This window comes from Triplophysa rosa, unplaced genomic scaffold (genome assembly GCF_024868665.1).
Source record: "Triplophysa rosa unplaced genomic scaffold, Trosa_1v2 scaffold16_ERROPOS6745844, whole genome shotgun sequence".
Lineage (NCBI taxonomy): Eukaryota > Metazoa > Chordata > Actinopteri > Cypriniformes > Nemacheilidae > Triplophysa > Triplophysa rosa.
The window spans coordinates 201073-208382 of NW_026634172.1; the positions used below are offsets into that span (position 1 = coordinate 201073).

General features: G+C 36.6%; 1 pseudogene; it reads right to left on the reverse strand.

Moving 5' to 3' along the window:
* Positions 1-2182: 2182 nt before the first annotated feature.
* LOC130549750 (interferon-inducible GTPase 5-like) lies at positions 2183-4017 on the reverse strand (annotated as a pseudogene).
* Between the last annotated feature and the right edge of the window lie 3293 nt (positions 4018-7310).

The window sequence follows — 7310 nt, forward strand, 5'->3', positions numbered from 1 at the left end:
ATGAAAAAATCATAACGTTCGAACTGAACCTGCTGAAGGTACTCATTGGCTTTGAAGTTTGGCGTTCCGATTCCAGGGAGATCCCACACTTTCACATTTTTGTAATTTGGGTGAATGTAAACATCAGGTATCATGGTGGTCTCCACTACACCTGTAGAAGCAGAGCCCTCTTCTTCATCACCTAAACCCCTGAAAGCATTGACAAATGTGGACTTTCCAGAACCAGACTCTCCCGTCACGCCGACATTAAGCTCTACAAGATCTTGCTGTTTGAGGTAATCTTTGATGGTGTTTATTGCTGATGGAAGATCCTGAGTAGATATGGATTCTTTAAGATCTTCCAGGTCCTCCTGAGTTATTGCGTCTTCAAAAGTATCCATCTGAAAAACAACTGTGTCAGTTCTTGTTTAAAGTACATCTAGGCCTATATCTACTGGATGGGTAGATAAGCTTGTGAAATTGCTTGTGTGTTGGTGCGGTGCGCTCTTAAAACAAAGGTGCTATAAAGGTTTTTTGCAACAGTGATTGTAGAAGGTCCATTAAAACCTTCCTAAAACCTTTAAGTCAAAGTTTCTTAAAAGAACAATTTCTTGCCTTTACTGTATATAGGTGTGACAAGGGAGGCGGGACCAGAGCCGTGAGGGAACGACGCCAGGCCGGTGGTGAGTGATAATGAGTGTCAGCTGTGCGTTACACCGGTCTCGCATCTCTCACGGAGGAGCTCCGGAAGCATAAGAGGAGGAGCGACAGGACGGACGAGAGAGGACCAGGCCTGGATTTTATGTTATGGTTTATTATGTTTGTGTGGCCGGCAGTCGACCGTGAGGTGGCTGCCGGCTCTTTAATTTGGTTTATGCTTTGTTTATTTTATTAAAGTTTTGGTTATTGTTCGCCGGTTCCCGCCTCCTTCCTCCTTTTATACAAACATTGCTACAATAGGTTGAACCCTTTTCACTAACAAGGAGCTATTGTGCAACAGAAAGGTTTGTGGATAAAGATTCTTTACGGAATCATACCTACAAAGAGCCTTTTAGCAACTTATGGGAGGAAACACTTCACTATATCTGACCTTTATGTTTTTATTAGTCCAAGATGATAACCTTTCTTTATGTGAAATTAATTGTTGTAAAAAAAAAGCTTGAAGCGGAGATGATTCGTCAGGCATGTGGAGCCTAATTTGGTATTTAAACAAAAGCATGAGACAAATATATTGCTCGATACATAAAAAATTCATTACTGATTCTTATGTATTAATATTATTATCAATATATGAGAAGAGTAGGCCTATAACAAGTAATCTACTTTGATTCAAAAGTCAAATCTAGATAAAGTGAATTCACTATAAAGTGAATTCAGACGGAATAGCTCTTACCGAATAGGCGACACAGCGAAATAACGCCTTTGCGTGTAGACTTACGAAGAGCAAAACTTTCCAGGCAGCAAACTAAACAACATCAGGATGTCCAGGCATACTTTCATTTGCTATGAATCACCATAGTAACAAGAGTTAGAGGCAAATATTGACAAGGGTAATGTCAGTTCATGTGTTTATACTGTAGCTGAGATTGAGTGGAGACGTGTTGTTAGTCACAGGACCTGTTATCAGCTTTTTTCATGTGGAGCATTAAAAGGCTCAAAGGGAACGATCTCAAAGGTCACTGGTGTGGTTGCACTTTCTAAAGAAGTTACGTTGATTGAGAGTGAAAAGCATTTATATTTCTTCAATCAATTGTTTTGTAATGGTCTTCAAAATCATAGCATTTTATTAATTCAAATTTAGACTTTCTATACTCGTGGCTTTTTATTTCACTGGAATACATTAAATATAGCTTGATGTTTTATTTTTTATTATATGTATATGCACAAATATTCCACTAGATGACGCTGTCACATTGCTGATTTTCTGTTGCAGTGAATATTGTTTAATGCTCTCAATCATATATCTGCTGATACTTTGACCTTTTTTGTTATGATTTGTTTATGACTCCTATGTCTATGTGATATTGTCTAGTAGTGTAAGGCTAACGACAACTGCTAGTGTAAGGCTATTACAACGTATTAAGCCATACATCTCACTATACCCTGGGTTCCTAAGAGAATTAATAGATCTACTGACATCAGCAAGAGACAAGAATGTGTTTATTCACTGAATATTTCAAACACAACTCATAACAAAGCAGAATATACAGTTGGGTCCTTGGAGACAAGAGTCAAGACATTTTGACATGCACAATACCACACACTAAAAAAAAGCCGTAAAAATAGGGCACAATATACTGTATTAATATGAAGGAATTTTCCGTGTTCATTTTTACAGTTGTTTTGCCTGTATTTTACATTTTGCACTGCATTCATTTGCATTTTAGCATTAATGGAAATGTCCGTAAAATAAAGGAAAATGTACTGGTAATTTTCTGCCAGTACTTTATCTGTTTTTTTACGGGATTTTTTTTACAGTGCATGACCTTTGCATACTTTGTAAACCCAGAAGCCATGGATTATTATTTATCTCAAAACTAATTTGAACAGTCTAAAAATACCAGAATACAGCAAGCCTGAAGGGACTAAACAAAAATTTTTTATGTTGCTTTTCTGCTTTATATGAAAAGCTGTGACTTGAAGTCTGTCATAATGTTTATCAGTCTGTCCTGTAGGGCCTGAAAATCTGTGGCATTTTATCACACTTCAGTCTCCAGTGAAGCTATCAGCACATTCTTGGCATCTTCAGCTAACTCATTCAAAGCTTTCTTTAGCATTTTTGAGATGGTCAAGTAAGACATTCCTCCTGCTACCATAGTGCCAAGCACAGGTACGAGACTGCAGACATACTCAACAGCATTCTCTGATACATACAGCGCTGCAGCTCCCAGCAAGCCTATGAGAGCAGTTGGGTTTATCCCAAGATGCAACGGTGACTTCATCACATTCTTTAGTTCTTCTATGGTCTTACCAGATCTTTCACACAGCATCTGCAGAGAGGGATCATCCAGACCAAAGACACTGTAGTACTTCTCTATCTCATTGTTCACGATGGCTAAATCCACAAAAACAGAACGACCAGGAATAGGAATGTAGCTACGCCAGCAGACAGGAAAGCTACTCTGGAAATGTTTTCCTCTAAAGCTTCCTTCTTTCTCACATTGATCTCCAGCGTGATATTCGGTATGGCCAACATCAGCACGTGTCTCTTATGCTGGGGAAGCTCTTTCTCCATCCTCTCCTGCATCAGATTGAATACTTGCCCAGTTCAAAGCAGGAGATCAAGAACACAACAGAAGCCTCAATACCAATTTTTGTCAATTCTAGAAAAAACAGAGATGTATTTTGATATGGCTTTAACAAAGTAAAACTTCTTCCCCATCCTCATGATCTCTTTGGCCAGCTGGGTGTGACATTCTCTGAACCGATCTGAAGCAATAATGATGAAAAAGTCATAACGTTCAAACTGAACCTGCCGAAGGTACTCATTGGCTTTGAAGTTTGGTGTCCCGATTCCAGGGAGATCCCACACTTTCACATTTTCATATTTTGGGTGAAGGTAAACTTGTGTTTTCTTTGTGGTCTCCACTGGACCCGTTTTGTCAGAGCCTTCTTCTTCATCCCCTATACCCCTAAAAGCATTGACAAATGAGGACTTTCCAGAACCAGATTCTCCCGTCACAGCAATATTTAACTCAACACGGTCTTGCTGCTCAAGAACATTCTTGATTTTAGTAATTGCTGTTGGCATATCTTGAGTGGATAATGCTTCTTTAATTTCATCCAGCTCTTCTTGTCCTATTATGCAAAATTCCTCATCCATCTACAAAACAAACAGATTTTTGGTTAATGAATTAATAAAGGATTTATTTGCTATTGTTATTGTAGAATACTGTAAGAATACACATAAAATCAGCATTCTTACCTTTATAGCACCTCGCTCAAAGTTTTCAGTCTTTCACTTTGTACTAAAGGTAAGCAAAAGGCAAGTAACTTTGCTGCCTGAATTGCTCCTCTTGAATTCCTCTTAGGTTCATTTGCTTTAAGTGTAGGCAGTGCTAACCTAATGTCTACTTTCAGTTTCATTGTTACAAAATAATCACTAGTAACAAGATATCAGACAAGTAATTACATAGTGAAATTGGTTTGGTGTCAGTTTATTTGTTAAAAAGTGTGTTAGTACTTTGCAAAATCATACACATAACTTGCAGTTTGTGAATACTTGCTATCTATATGTAAAATATTATTTATTTCACATATTTCATTAAAATGCTTTTTAACAGTGTTGTTTCTATATTCACAAGATACTGTATGTTGTAAGAGATTGTGTTTCAGACTGGTTCTGCAACTATACTATATGTTTGCAATGCAAAGCACAATGAGTATCTCATGACGCACAAATAAGGAGTGTCAGGAAACTGTATGAAAGAACCCTGTTGTGAGACACTTCTGTATATTTGACAGGGTGTTATGAATTAGATGTTACCATGAAGACAAATGTTTTTGATTCTTGAATGTTATTGATTTTCATTTTATTTAACTTTAACAATGGTTAAGTATGATAGGGTATTATTAAGTGCATTGAATTTCTTATATGTATATTTTATATTTTATAGTATGTAGGGTGAATAGGGAAATCTGGGACACCTACACTCTAGTGTGTTCATTTCCTGTTCTATCACGTTTTAGTAAACAGGACTTTTACTGTAATTTTAGCATGGATGTCATGTGACTGAAATCACATGACTTCATGTGGTGATTGCACAGAAAAGGGCAGGGCACTTGTCAATCAAGAAGGTCCCCTGGAATTGCATGACAAAGGTCAGTGACATAGGATTCTGACAACATAATTACTGTTAAGGACCTAAATCTGTCAAAAATAAGACAATGTTCCTAATTGCTGTCAAATTATGTTTGTGATCTATTCTAGCAACAAAATATGTTTTAAAATGTTGAAAATGTGTTTTAGGTTTTTTTTCAAACATTTTGTGTTGTCCCACATTGTCAAATGTGATTGAGAATGTGGGACGGCATGCTTTGGGTAATCTGGGAAATTCAAATGGGAAAAATGTGCATTTAGGGACTTTATAAATCCAATGACAAGGGCTATGCCCGAATGAGAAATGGGTGTTAATGTGGATTGCTGGAGGTTATAACATTAGATAGATGATGATGGGTCTCTCTCACTTGCAATGAGTGATTGTTCCCTGAGTAGCCCCAATTTTAATGGAGAATTTGAATAACTGAATGAATAATCTGTTAATCAAATTGTTGCTTAAATTTTAATACAATGTTAAACAATTTTAATAGAGTTTTAAATGCATCTAAATGAAATAACACAGTAGATTGTTAATCCTGTGTAAAGAAAGAAATATTGGAATAGCCTATGCATTTTCTTTTTGAGATTTCTGTAACTAAAAATGGGTGATATTGTGATTGGCATGCATAAATTAATAGGTTTTTTTAGGCCTAATACATATGTCCCAGATTACAAAGTGACCTGTCCCAGATTATCAAATTTAGGCAGAATTTTTTTTGTCTTGTGTGGCTTGTCTCCTCTGGGTATAATATCTACATTCGTTCTTCTGGTGTGGTTAGAAAACATCTTAGGGATTTCAGAAAAGTGTAATGTGGTGATCCAATGTGTTAGATATCGAAATAAATCGCAGAAGTCAAAATTGCAAAAAATGTCCCAGATTACCCGAATTCACCCTACACCTGAGTTCCCTTCAGTGATATTCAGTAATGTACTAATATAGGCTTTCATCAGATGCTGCTTGGTCCGGTGTCCATTTCCAAGCTGTGCCTGCAGGTGTATGAGGACCAAAAATGCAACAAAAATCATGTGCAAATCATGTTTTAGAATTTTTTAACACATATAATTAAAAGCATACATGCAAAATATTTTAATACTTAAGATCAAAATTTCAAATTATTTGTCAAAAAAATGAAAAGTAATTTTTGCATTAGAATTTTTCTGACATGAGTATGGTGTCTATTTCTTGCAAGCTTGGGTCATGAGAAGACCCAGAACTACACAGAATAAGCTTGTTAATGATCTCAAGGCAGTTGGGACCACAGTTACAAAGCAAACCACTGGTAACACAATATGCCACAATAGATTGAAATCCTGAAGCACCCGCAAGGTCCTCCTGCTCAATTAAGAGGGCCCTTCTATGACCCCAAGAACACCATCCCTACAGTCAAGCACATTGTTGGAAACATTATGCTTTGGGTCTTTTTCTCTGCTACGGGTACAGGATGACCTCACCGCATTGAGTGGTTGAGGGACAGGGCCATGTACCTGTTACAGTTGTCTTCAGTTTGGTTTTTGTCTTCTGTGTTCATTATTAGTTAATTAGTCCCTCGCCTGATTCTGTTCACCCTGATTATGTTCCCTGGTTATTTAAGCCCTGTATTTTGACCCATTCCGTTGGTCCAGTATTGTTTATGTCAATGTGTGTTTTGATCCTGGTTTCCTTGTGGATTTATTATTGAAATACCTTTTGGATTATACCCCGTTGTCGTGCACTCGAGTACCAGCAACACCACGTGACAGTACCATTAAATCTTGGACGAGAACCTCCTTGCCTCAATTTTTATTTTTCTCTGATTTTTTAATTGATATTCTGTCTCTATCAGTTCAAATAAACCTAACATAAAAATTATAGACCCTTCATTACTTTGTAAGCAGGCAAACCTACACTGTAAAACTTTGCTGTAGTTTTGCAGCAGGTTTGCCAGTAACTTACTGTAGATTTGATTACTCCTTAATACTTTCCTATTAGTACTGTTTTCATTTGTGACCCTGGACAACAAAACCAGTCTTATGGGTCAATTTTTCAATATTGAGATTTTTACATAATCTGAAAGCTGAATAAATAAACGTTCTATAGATATATGAGTTGTTAGAATAGGACAATATCTGGCTGAGATACCGTTTAAAACTCTGGAATCTGAGAGCGCAAAAAAATCTAAATATTGAGAAAATTGCCTTTGAAGTTGTTAATCAGGGGCACTGTGGCAGACCGTCCACTCACAAAAATAAAGTTTTTATATATTTAAGGTAGAAAAATGAGAAAGAAGAGACTGGTCTCATTACTGGGATTACACTGCAAAAATGGCATTCTTCCTGAGCATTTTTGTTTTGTTTTGTTTTGTAGTTAAAATATTTAAATCTTCTTAAATTACGATACATTACATAACAAGAAAAGTGACCTGAGGGATTTAGTCTTGTTTTATGAACGAGAACACAAGAACTAGGTAAGTTTATGTTTAAAACAAAATTGTAAATTAAATCTACAGTAAGTTACTGGCAAACCTGCTGCAAA